The 13,626-nt window shown below is 40.7% G+C and overlaps 1 pseudogene; it reads right to left on the bottom strand.

Moving 5' to 3' along the window:
- Window positions 1-1,783: 1,783 nt before the first annotated feature.
- On the bottom strand, window positions 1,784-9,531 carry LOC135531929 (myelin expression factor 2-like; annotated as a pseudogene).
- Between the last annotated feature and the right edge of the window lie 4,095 nt (window positions 9,532-13,626).

Raw genomic sequence — 13,626 nt, 5'->3', positions numbered from 1 at the left:
GGGTGGGTGTGTTCTGTGGTAGTATGTAATATATAAAGATACAGATAGAATCTGCAGCCTGTTGGAAGGGTGGTGTGTTCTGTGGTAGTATATAATATATAAAGATACAGATAGAATCTGCAGCCTGTTGGAAGGTGGGTGTGTTCTGTGGTAGTATATAATATATAAAGATACAGATAGAATCTGCAGCCTGTTGGAGGGTGGGTGTGTTCTGTGGTAGTATATAATATATAAAGATACAGATAGAATCTGCAGCCTGTTGGAGGGTGGGTGTGTTCTGTGGTAGTATATAATATATAAAGATACAGATAGAATCTGCAGCCTGATGGAAGGTGGGTGTGTTCTGTGGTAGTATATAATATATAAAGATACAGATAGAATCTGCAGCCTGATGGAAGGTGGGTGTGTTCTGTGGTAGTATATAATATATAAAGATACAGATAGAATCTGCAGCCTGTTGGAGGGTGGGTGTGTTCTGTGGTAGTATATAATATATAAAAGATAAAGATAGAATCTGCAGCCTGTTGGAAGGGTGGGTGTGTTCTGTGGTAGTATATAATATATAAAGATACAGATAGAATCTGCAGCCTGATGGAAGGTGGGTGTGTTCTGTGCCTGATGGAAGTATATAATATAAAGATACAGATAGAATCTGCAGCCTGATGGAAGGTGGGTGTGTTCTGTGGTAGTATATAATATATAAAGATAAAGAATAGAATCTGCAGCCTGTTGGAAGGTGGGTGTGTTCTGTGGTAGTATATAATATATAAAGATAAAGATAGAATCTGCAGCTGATGGAAGGTGGGTGTGTTCTGTGGTAGTATATAATATATAAAGATACAGATAGAATCTGCAGCCTGTTGGAAGGTGGGTGTGTTCTGTGGTAGTATATAATATATAAAGATAGAATCTGCAGCCTGATGGAAGGTGGGTGTGTTCTGTGGTAGTATATAATATATAAAGATACAGATAGAATCTGCAGCCTGTTGGGTGGGTGTGTTCTGTGGTAGTATATATAATATACAGATAAAGATACAGATAGAATCTGCAGCCCTGTTGGAAGGTGGGTGTGTTCTGTGGTAGTATATAATATATAAAGATACAGATAGAATCTGCAGCCTGTTGGAAGGTGGGTGTGTTCTGTGGTAGTATATAATATATAAAGATAAAGATAGAATCTGCAGCCTGATGGAAGGTGGGTGTGTTCTGTGGTAGTATATAATATATAAAGATAAAGATAGAATCTGCAGCCTGATGGAAGGTGGGTGTGTTCTGTGGTAGTATATAAAGGATACAGATAGCCTGTACAGCCTCCAGGGCCTGTTACGGTAACAGTCCCCATCCCTCTGCTCTTCCCATCCTTATCCTCCTTCACATCAGCCCTCTTCACTGTTCCTGCCATACCAAACACCTCCTTGGCTTCTTCCAGCCCACCTTGAAGTCAGCTGGGAGGGCCGCAGAGAAGGAGGGACCGAGTTAACATAGAAACAACACCACACAACACATATAAGCAGAACCCAGGAGAAGACCGAGTTAGCAATAGCATAGAGAACAGTGAAATGAACATGGTCAACATGGAACTTCAATTTCTAGGAAAACGCCAGTTGGACTTGAGATTTAGAGTGCACAGCTCAAGTTGTCTTCAATTGGTAAACCGAATATTGGTAGAGTTAACGGTACTTCAATACAGCAGATATAAATCTAGTGAGGGGAGATGGTCAGGAACAAAGGCAGAGAGAAGAGACAGACATCAGAGAGTATAGATGTGTATGCCTGTCCTCACGTTGGCTCGAACACAGTGGTCCCTAATCCGACCCGTAGAGAGCTGATGACTTCATGGGGCGTTGGGGTTGTTAGCGATGGAAGGGGTACACCTCACCACCCGGTCCCCCTCCTGCCCCCTGCCTCCGCCTCCAGGGTACATCCCCCCTGTGCGCTGCAGCACTGCGCCCGAGCACGCTCACCATCAGGATCTGAAAGGGAAACAGATAACCCTAAACTTTGACCTATTACTTCAACTCTGAGCTTTAGCCTTCCACATCAGGGTTCTGGAGCAGGAAACAAGGGTTAAACACCTATGGCCCCATCCTTTCACCTCTGACCTATAATTACAACTCTAAACTTTAACTTTAACTAGGCCTAGTTCTCAGTGATTACAGTTACAAACCATGTTAATGTAACCACATTTCCAGCAGGCTGGATTAAAAGTGCAGATTTAGCACACCACTAAATTGAATCTCTCATCACCGTGTGGTTCCTAGAGTGTGAACAGGTCCTTACCGCCATGATATTGAGGGTCTTCCATTCAGATCATATTTGTTCATGACTTCTATGGCCTTCTTCACAAACTCCTCATCTTTGAACTCCCTAATACTACCCAGGACAGACAGTCAGTGGATGAAGACATATAACAATGCCATCATGAAATTAAGGTCTGTCTGAAATAGACCCTATTCCCCATGTACTACTTTTGATCAGAACCCTAAGTAGTGTGCTGAATGGGAATATAAATTTCACGAGGACGGTACAACAGAATCCAGACAATAAAATTAAAAAATGTAGTAGACCTTTTCAAATTTATTTAACCTTTATTTAACTAGGCAAGTCCGTTAACCTCTTACACTTATGGTGGCGCCATTTCATTTTTGGAAGAAAAACGTTCCCGTTTTAAACAAGATATTTTGTCACAAAAAGATGCTTTCGACTATGCATATAATTGCTACTGTTGAAAAGAAAACACTCTGACGTGTCCAGAAATACAAATATCTTCTCTGTGCGTGCCCTTTAACGTGAGCTTCAGGCAAAACCAAGATGACTTGGCATCAGGAAATGACAAGGATTTTTGAGGCTCTGTCTTTCATGATCTCCTTATATGGCTGTGAACGCAAGAGGAATGAGTCTGCCCTTTCTGTCGTTTCCCCAAGGTGTCTGCAGCATTGTGACGTATTTGTAGGCAGATCGTTGGAAGATTGACCATAAGAGACCACATTTACCACGTGTCCGCCCGGTGTCCTGCGCGAAATTGGTGCGCAAAAGTCACCTGCCAGTATTTTTCCATAGGGCACAGAGAGAAGCAAGCTTCCAAGAACTGCATGTCAATGAAGAGATATGTGAAAAAACACCTTGAGGATTGATTCCAAACAACGTTTGCCATGTTTGATCGATATTATGTAGTTAATCCGGAAAAAGTTTCACGTTGTAGGTGACTGCATTTTCGGTTCGTTTCGGTAGCCAGGCGCAATGTAGAAAACAGACGATTTCTCCTACACACAGACGCTTTCAGGAAACACTGCGCATTTGGTATGTGGCTGGGAGTCTCCTCATTGAAAACATCAGAAGCTCTTCAAAGGTAAATGATTTTATTTATTTGGTTATCTGGCTTTTGTGAAAATGTTGCGTGCTACATGCTACACAAAATGCTATGCTAACTGCATACTCTTACAAATTAGTCAATTTCTATGGTTCAAAAGCATATTTTGAAAATCTGAGATGACAGTGTTGTTAAGAAAAAGGCTAAGCGAGAGCAAGCATTATTTTAATTTTATTTGCGATTTTCAGAAATCGTTAACGTTGCGTTATGCTAATGAGCCTGAGGCTTAGTCACAATCCCCGGATCCGGGATGGGGAGTTTCAAGAGAACTCTTATTTTCAATAAGAACATTGGGTTAACTGCCTGTTCAGGTGCAGAGCGACAGATTTGTACCTTGTCAGCTCCAGGGGTTTGAACTTGCAACCTTCCAGTTACTAGTCAATGTTCGAACCCACCAGGCTACCCTGCCGCCAACTTAATAGGGAATCAACTAAATGTCTAAAAAAAGTATTAATTTGCCCAAGACATTAACAGAATGCGTCAATGATTCGTATTTCCCTGCAACTTTCTGAAAGAGGGCAACAAGAATCCCCCCACCTGTGCGTGCAGCTACCCCTTTATGTAGCCGTTTTGCGACAATGCTAATAAACTCTTCTGGTAGATGGAAAGGCTTACCCAAAAACCTTCTACACTAAATGTTCACTAAAAGTAGCTATGCTTACCTGGCTGAATAATTATTTGCATAAAACCAGTGGGTATCATTTATGCAAAACACTACCATCACACCATCACAAAAACAAAGCAAATTGCTAGGTGCTGTGTATACCAAAAAAAATTGACATTGAAGTGCTTTCCCCAGGCCTCAAAATTGGCGCGTGGTTTAAGCAGTGACGAAAACGGAAAAACTGAAACTTGGACAAACAAGGAAAACTGAATTTGGGGGAGAAGCAAAACGGAGTCACGCCAATATAATTCATACAGATTGTATAGGGCCCTAGGAATAGGGTGTCATTAGAGAAGCACCCGTGTCCGCTGGTCTCAGGCTTCGACTTAACATATTACAAGTCAATCGGGACACTGAGAAATTAGTATGACGACACTTTTTACATAAAACAGAAGTTTACTGAAGGCAAAAAACTAAATGGTGGTTGATTGGGTTGGATATATAATGTCTAGCAACCCAAGGTTGCACATGTTCAAATCTAAAGGACAACTTTAGCAACTACCTACTTTTAGCATCTTAGCATGTTAGCTAAACCTAACACGTTAACTTCTCTAGGATTGGGGCAGCATTTGGAATTTTGTAGAAAAGCGTGCCCAAATTAAACTGTCTGCCACCCACACTCAGAAGCTAAGATACGCATATTATTAGTAGATTTGGATAGAAAACACTGAAGTTTCTAAAACTGTTAGAATCATGTCTGTGACTATAACAGAACTTATTTGGCAAGCGAACCCCGGGACAAATCATTCAGATTTTTTTGTTTTTGAGGTCACTCTTTTCAAATGGGTTTTCATTGGGAATACAGATTTCTAAGGGACCTCTTGCAGTTCCTATCGCTTCCACTGGATGTCAGTCTGTAGATATTGGTTGAGGTTTTTCCTTTGAGAAATGAAGAAGTAACACTGTTCAGAATGAAGTGTACTCTTTGTTAGAGGCGAGTGACCTGAAAGCTAGCTACACTTTGCTTTCCTCCGGTATTGAACACAGATCATCCGTCTTCAATTTTATACATTGAAAAATACCTAAAGTTGTATTACAAAAGTACTTTGAAATGTTTGGACCAAAAGCTTACAGGTAACTTTTGTAGTCATGTTGAGCGAGTTGGAACCGGATCAAACGCGCCAAATAAATGGACATTTTGGATATGGCGGCAGGTGTCGAACAAAAAGGACCATTGTGATGTTTTTGGGACATATTGGAGTGCCAACAGAAGAAACTCGTCAAAGTTAAGGTATGAGATTATATCATTATTTCTGTGTTTTGGTAAAGCATACAGATGGTTGAAAAATGCTTGTCTGTCTTTGTTTACTGGGGTGCTATCCTCAGATAATAGTATATCGTTTGCTTCGCGTAAAAGTATTTTTTGAAATCTGACACGTTGGCTGGATTCAAGTGTAGCTTTAATTTGGTATATTGAATGTGTGATTTCATGGAAGTTTAATTTTTATAGTAATTTATTTGAATTTGGCACTGCATTTTCACTGGATTTTGGCCAGGTGGGAGGCTAGCGTCCTACATATCCCAGAGAGGTTTTAACCTAACCCTTAACCTAGCTAATGTTAATTAGTAACATATACACATTGCAAATTCGTAACATATTATACAAATCGCAATACGTAACATAATACAAACTGCAATTCATAACACATGAAAGTTGTAACTAACATTTCATATGAAATGTAAAACATCATATTAAAGGGAGTGTGTCAGATTAACGTACAGGATCATACGAAATGTACTGAGACCATGTTGCAAAGTTAGACAGGTAAAGTTTGGTTCCTTACCCACATCCCTGTACAGACAACACCAGGGGATCCAGAGACACAGATCCATAACAGAGGGAATGAACAAAGACAGTGATTAGACTGACAACAGTTAACATCATTATTACATTTGACATCATGCCATCAGTGGATTACATAATCCATCTTGAAGGAGCCAGCTAACAGGCCTTGATGTGGGGAGTGTATTTCTTATCCAGGTAAAGTTAAGTGAATTTAAAAAGACATCGACATGGTTTGCTATAGACTTGTTGTTTTGTTCCCAGTAGAGACATTGTACCCTTACCGTCTTCAGTGGAATAAAGAACTCAGGATATACTTACAAATATGTCCGTTCTGTGTCGTTTGTTTAGGAGTATATACTAAACAGTCCGTTTCTCATACTACATATTACATTAAATGGCTGAATTGAATACATTCACAACCTAGTTTGCAAATTCCTAGCTGCATCATAATATTACAGATTAATAAACAATGGTGAGATTTTACTGTGAGCCGCTGGAGAAAGAAAGAAAGTTACTTTATACAAAATCTACAATATTTTAGAAATAATTAGTTTTGTTCATGAAGAGATAATTGTGCCATTGATCCAAATAAAGGTAACAATTTGAAGACCGAAAAGTAAAATATCAATAAGACATCAAAATCCCCTTGAGAAATGGTCAACTGCCAAACTTTGACACCAATTAGAGAAGACTACAACAACTTAAAAACAAAGGTGTACTAAGTTTCAGATGAATTCAAGTTAGTGTTCCAGAATCAACAAAAGACATCCTCCATCACTCTACAGCCAACTAGGCTATAACAGGCTCTAGCTAACAGCCACCAACATATCATCCCATAGGCAGCCATGGATAACCCCTTGGATCCAGTGCCTTGCAAACACTTGGTAATAAAGATGCTGCAGTGGAGGGCATTTAAAGCCTCGTGCAGTGAGTTGGTCCACATCACTTACCCTTGACTTTCCTTCAGCATCCTTAAAGAGCTCCACGTATGTAACCCACCAACTTCATGAGACATACAAAGGAAAATACCAAGAGAACAAAAGGCATTTAAAATCACCAGTCGACTGTTGAACCACCACTCTCGCTCCAGGGCAGGCCGTTGCCTTGGTTATGCCGTTACGATGCTTCCCCATGATTGGTCAACAGTGAGCCCAGACCAATAGTCACCACACAACCCCTTCCAATGCCTTCCCTGGGCTGACTAGAGACAGACACACAGTCAGTCAACTACTGTCAACCTGGGAATTCAGATCACACTTCAGTATAGAAGAACAGTTTGGTCAACACGGTTCCTGTCAACATAGCAAGAAGTCACTACAGTTTAAAAAGTGTCCTTTTCACCTTGAAAAAATACTTTGTGAAGAGCTAAAGACCCAATAGTTCAGTGCACAGAAAGACAATGGTTTCATTCATACCACAAAACAATCATTTGTCACCTTAACACAGGTTCAACTGAATCAAGTAGTCAATACTACTAATTGTCTGAGGTTACATTTTGGAGCTGTAAGTCAATATCCATAAAACCAATAGTAGCTAACTACATAACAACTTTAACAAGCACAGACATTTCAATTCAATCCAAGCTAAATTGGTGTCCACCAAGGAGTAAAAGATGAAAAAATCCAGAAATGTCTATTCCTCACCGACTTAATAATATCGGCAATACAATAACATGTTGCCTCAAAGAAGGAACTAGGAGAAGATATGGCTAGGTCTATGTTCTGGTCTAAGAGGACTGAAAGCTCCTGTTGAGCTGGAAAGAATAGGGCTCATCTCTATAGGGAGAAGCAGCATGGCCCTGTGTGTGTGGATGGATTACCTTTCTCTCATCAGATCTTTAATAGCCTGCCACTTCGTGTCATAGGGGATATTGCTAATGAACACACGGTTCTGTGACCCCTCCGCTTCTTGTCCCTGACCTGCTTCTCTTTGTAGGGGTGGAAAGCGGTTCCCTTATGACCTCCTCCGGACATCTTTTCTTTGAGCTCAGACTTAGTATTTTGGGTTGGGGGCGGTTGCAGGCATCAGTAGGGTCATCTGCAAGGGTTTCGGCATCATTGATAGGGGCCGTCATCGATAGGGTCACCATCGAGAGGGGTATCATCATCACCAAGGACCCTCATCTCAAGGACCTCGAAATCATCACCCAGGCCTAGGTCCTCTTCTTCTGCAGGGACATCTTCACCAAGAACCTCATCTTCTTCCGGCTCTCTGAAGAAAACAGAAGAGGACAGTATTAATGGATGCAGCTAGCTTGTCTGTTATAGGTCATGTTACCTAAACCTACATGGCATGGTCATTTCACCCATGTGCCAAAATAACAAAGATGTGCACATAGGTTTATGCAACTTCAATCTCCTTAACTAACATGGGTTTATAGACACAAACGTGCTTGTTAGCTACAAAGTCAACTTTTCACAGAGAGGAGAGGAAAGTTAGTGGGCAACTCTTGATTCAACTACAAATTGACTCCATTCAAACTGTCGGCTCTACACGGGCAATACATTACTACCTGTCTGTTGGCTATCTAACTGTTCGCTAGCTAAATCTACATTAAGGGACTGTGCACCAAAACCATATAAATCCTATTAAATTACTGAGGCCATGTTATACACCTTCTAAGTCCCCACAATGGGATGGAAATTGCAGCCATATTGGTCAGGGAGAAATCCATACCAGTCTAATAGGAATGGATGGCAGTCGAGGTATAATCCAGATTTTACTTTATGTAGTAAAAGAAAAGGCATGTGACATATCAGAAATGCTGTAATATATTTGTCAAACTAAAATATTGCCATATATTATACAGTTCATATTAGTTTTATACAAATATTATGTATAAATAGACTAATTAAAATGTTATATAATATACACACAAAAAAAACAGACCTTAATGTCTAAATGTTTGTTTTCTTGGAGAGCAATATTAGTAACGTTACTTGTTGCATTGATAACTTGTCTAAATCCCATCATCAACTGAATTCAGCCGGCTGTGGATTGACTGCATTGTCTGAATGGAATGTTGGCATTCCAAAACAATATGGAATCATTCCTCTAAAGCTGACTAACATACAGTAAGGATACATTTCTCAAATTCATTATTTACAGTCTTTTCACAGTACTGGCAAACAATGGTTGACCAACTCCCTGCCCAAAATGGCTGACCTTTATCCGCCAAACGGTTCATGTACGTTCTAGTATGATCATTCTGAGTTAAACGCACTTACGTTAGCTAGCTACACATGGTTGGATGGATAAAACTAATGTAGTTATCTGCATAACTACCTAGTAAAATAACGATATATTACACACATCTAAAACAAATTTGACGATCAACGAAGACGATAACCAACAAGTTAGCTAGCTAGCAAGCAAGCAAAGTAGCAACTAGATAGCAAGCCATAGCTAGTTTGATGCTAGCTTTAATGCTAGGCTAACGTTAGCTAGCCTCCATCTTGCCTGTGAGTACAGCACAGATTGTCAGAAAAATACGATATTTTAGTTACATTTTCAGGCCATTCGTGCCATCCTGAGATGTTCCCTCTGTCTCAGCTTCAATGGGTTCAATAATTTCCTGGACAATATCTGCCATATTCGTCGGTTTGCAGAGAAAGCTAATTCAATCGAGAGATGCGCCTCCGCTAACACTGCGCAATTTAAAATTAGTGACGCCCCAGGCCTCCACCAACGCGAGAAAATGCGAGAATTTGGCCTGGTTGTCTTTCATAGCCTAAAACCGAAACACCCGTAGGTTTCCCACAAACAATTGATATATTTCTACAGTTTCGATCGAAACATATATACAGTACCAGTAAAAGTTCGGACAGTAATTTCAAAAAAATATTTAACTAGGCAAGTCAAAGAACAACCAGGGAACAGCCTTGTTCAGGGACAAAAGTACAGATTTGTACTTTGTCAGCTCAGAGATTCGATTCAGCAACCTTTCAATTATTGGCCCATCACTCTAACCACTAGGCTGACACGGGGTTACTACATGATTCCATATGTGTTATTTCATTGTTGATGTTTTCACTATTATTCTACAATGTAGAAAATAGTAAAAAAATAAATAAGAAATACACACACACACATAGGCCCACCACTTGGGAGCCAGGCACAGCTTATCAGAATGAGCTTTTCCCAACAAAAGGGCTTTATAACAGAAACAAACTCCTCAGTTTCATCAGCTGCCTGGGTGGCTGGTCTCAGACGATCCTGCAGGTGAAGAAAAATAGATGTGGAGGTCTTGGGCTGGCGTGGTTACACGTGGTCTGCTGTTGTGAGGCCAGTTGGACACACTGCCAAATTCTCTAAAGCAATGTTGGAGGTGGCTTATGGTAGAGAAATTAGATTATTTGGCAACAGCTCTGGTGGGCATTCCTGTAGTCAGCATGCCAATTGCACGCTCCCTCAAAACTTGAGACATCTGTGGCATTGTGTTGTATGACAAAATTTCACATTTTAGTGACCTTTTATTGTCCCAAGCTCAAGGTGCACCTGTGTAATGATCATGCTGTTTAATCAGCTTCTAGATATGCTACACCTGTCAGATTGATGGATTATCATGGCGAAATATTCACTAACAGGGATGTAAACACATTTGTGCAGAAAATTTGATATATTAAATAAGCTTTGTGTGCATATGGAACATTTCTGGGATCTTTAATTTCAGCTCATGAAACATGGGACCAACACTTCACATGTTGCATTTCTATTTTGTTCAGCGGCATTATGTTTGACACCCCTTCTTTAGTCTCTCTGCATCTCTCTCACACTCTCTCTCTCGCTTTCTCTCTGAACCTAAGGCCCTTTAACTTTGTACATTCATAACAGTCCAGAAAAATCTCTTTCTTCTATGAATTGATAACATATTTCCAATCAATATAAACATAGAAATATGATTCATTAACTGAACATCAATAATGTAATAATGATTTTTTTTAAATAGATTAAACATCCAACCAGGTCCAAAGTGTCATGTTGAACAGCCAGAAGCCCAAATATATATCTGACCATGTGCTTGTTGCGTCAAGTTGATATCTTTGGGTTCTGAGAGGGAGCCAGAGATGTTTGGCAAATGGATGTTGTTATCAGGTCCACAACCAAACGGGTACGCAGGGAATGTGCCCTGGGGGCCCAAACCTCCAGGGGGCCCCCAACCCTTGTAGAATTGCAGGAAATTAGCTTTAAAACCGCATACTTTTCTCTCAGCCTAATGGCAAAATATGAAGAATAGTATGAGCTATTATTTCTCTCTGTCCCATGGCAAAATGTGTAGAATTGCAGAAACTGTGCTTTAAAACTGCAAAATGATCTCTCTGCCCCATGGTAAAATGTGTTGAAATGCAGGAAGTTAGCGGTTATCGCCCCGAAAATATGTTTTACTAAAAAAATAGAGGTAGGTGCCCGGGGCCCCAAATGTGGTAGTCCGGCCCTGATCAGGTACATTCAGTGACACTGACACTTCTCACTATTTGAGGTCTGCATGTGACTTGTGTAATGTACCTTGTACATACACTAATAACAGTGAAGTGATGCCACTGAAGGCCCACTGTAGAATAATGTGAATGTAAGTGGTCAGGTGATACCACTGATGGCCCACTGTAGAACAATGTGAATGTAAGTGGTCAGGTGATACCACTGATGGCCCACTGTAGAATAATGTGAATGTAAGTGGTCAGGTGATACCACTGATGGCCCACTGTAGAATAATGTGAATGTAAGTGGTCAGGTGATACCACTGATGGCCCACTGTAGAATAATGTGAATGTAAGTGGTCAGGTGATACCACTGATGGCCCATTGTAGAATAATGTGAATGTAAGTGGTCAGAGAGGAGCATGAGGGGTGTGGCAGTATTTTGCAGATATAAAACCAGTAAGCCTAATAAAGATGTCTCAGCAACTGGGCTCTGATTGGAGAGAGTGCAGACTGTGTCTCTGTTCTTAATGTCTCTGCAAGTCAATAACCAAATAACCATTACCACAGGACTCTCTGTAATGACCCAACGGGACACAGGCCAGAGAATGATGTGATTACATTCATCATGAAAAACATCAGCCTGTCTCAAAGGAGAGAGAGAGAGAGAGAGAGAGAGAGGGAGAAAGAGAGTGAAAGAGAGAAGAGAAAGAGATAAAGAGAGAAGAGAGAGCAAATAGAGCAGAGAGAGAGAGAGTGAAAGAGAGAGCTCAAATAGAGCAGAGAGAGAGAAAGAGAGAGATCAAATAGAGCAGAGAGAGAAAAGAGAGATCAAATAGAGCAGAAAGAGAGAGAAAGAGCAAGATCAAAGAGCAGAGAGAAAGGAGAGATCAAATAGAGCAGAGAGAGAAAGAGAGATCAAATATAGCAGAGAGAGATCAAAGAGCAGAGAGAGAGAGAGAAAGAGAGAGATCAAATAGAGCAGAGAAAGAGAGAAAGATCAAATAGAGCAGAGAGAGAGAGATCAAATAGAGCAGAGAGAGGGAGAGAGAAAGAGAGATCAAATAGAGCAGAGAGAGAGAGAAAGATCAAATAGAGCAGAGAGAGAGAAAGATCAAATAGAGCAGAGAGAGAAAGAGAGATCAAATAGAGCAGAGAGAGAGAGAAAGAGAGATCAAATAGAGCAGAGAGAGAGAGAAAGAGAGATCAAATAGAGCAGAGAGAGAGAGATCAAATAGAGCAGAGAGAGAGAGATAGAGAGATCAAATAGAGCAGAGAGAGAGAGAGAAAGATTAAATAGAGCAGAGAGAGAAAGAGAGATATCAAATAGAGCAGAGAGAGAGAGATGTACCAGGTCTAAAGGTTACATTAGCACTGAGCCAAAGATCAAAGCGCACTAATGAGTCTAGTAATGTGGGGCGGCTGGTAGCCTTGTGGTTCGAGTGTTGGGCCAGTAAACGAAAGGTGACAAGGTAAAAATCTGTCGTTCTACCCCTGAGCAAAGAAGTTAACCCACTGTTCCCTGGCGCCGAATATGTCGATTAAGGCAGCCCCCCGCACCTGTCTGATTCAGAGGGGTTGGGTTAAATGCGGAAGACACATTTCAGTTGAAGGCATTCAGTTGTACAACTGACTAGGTATCAGATGATGGGTGATTAGGCCTGGCTCGCAGTCTGTGTTTCAATTCATCCCAAAGGTTTTCGATTGGGTTGAGGTCAATGCTCTGTGCAGACCAGTCAAGTTGTTCCACACCGATCTCAACAAACCATTTCTGAATGGACCTTGCTTGTGCACAGGTGCATTGTCATTCTGAAACAGGAAAGGGCCTTCCACAAACTGTTGCCACAAAGTTGGAAGCACAGAATCATCTAGAACAGGGGTTCTTTTCAGCCTGGGACCCAAATGAGAAATTCTGTGTTTTCCTGGCTACCAAGCTGAGGAATATATGCAACTATAGGTAAACATCGGAACATTTCATTGCCCTTATGCCTAAAAAGAATGCAATTCATACAAAGACAAATAACAATGAAATACAAAGAAATATAGTAATGTTTTTCCCCCATTAAAAACACTCTTACATACCTGTCTAGGTTGGAATTGTTGCTGTTAAAATACAAATCATTTCATTCTGAACTGGAATAAACTGATTGATCCCCTAACACCTTCAACATGCATGTCTATTCTGGGCTCAGTTTTTGACTACAACACTGAGGTCATGCTCAGCATTGAGTCTGTTCCTGTACTTGAGAACCCTGACTCGCATAGGTTTGTGGTGCCAAACTGGACCAGAACATCTACTGCTTTCTCAGTCAGGCAGTAGACTGCTTCCTGCTGTAGATGAGCAACCCAGAACTATGTGAGTGTTTGTCTCAAAAAGCATCTTGCTTCA

Source organism: Oncorhynchus masou, unplaced genomic scaffold (assembly GCF_036934945.1).
Source record: "Oncorhynchus masou masou isolate Uvic2021 unplaced genomic scaffold, UVic_Omas_1.1 unplaced_scaffold_1671, whole genome shotgun sequence".
NCBI classification, from domain to species: Eukaryota; Metazoa; Chordata; class Actinopteri; order Salmoniformes; family Salmonidae; genus Oncorhynchus; species Oncorhynchus masou.
This window is presented reverse-complemented; position numbering and strand designations above follow the sequence as displayed.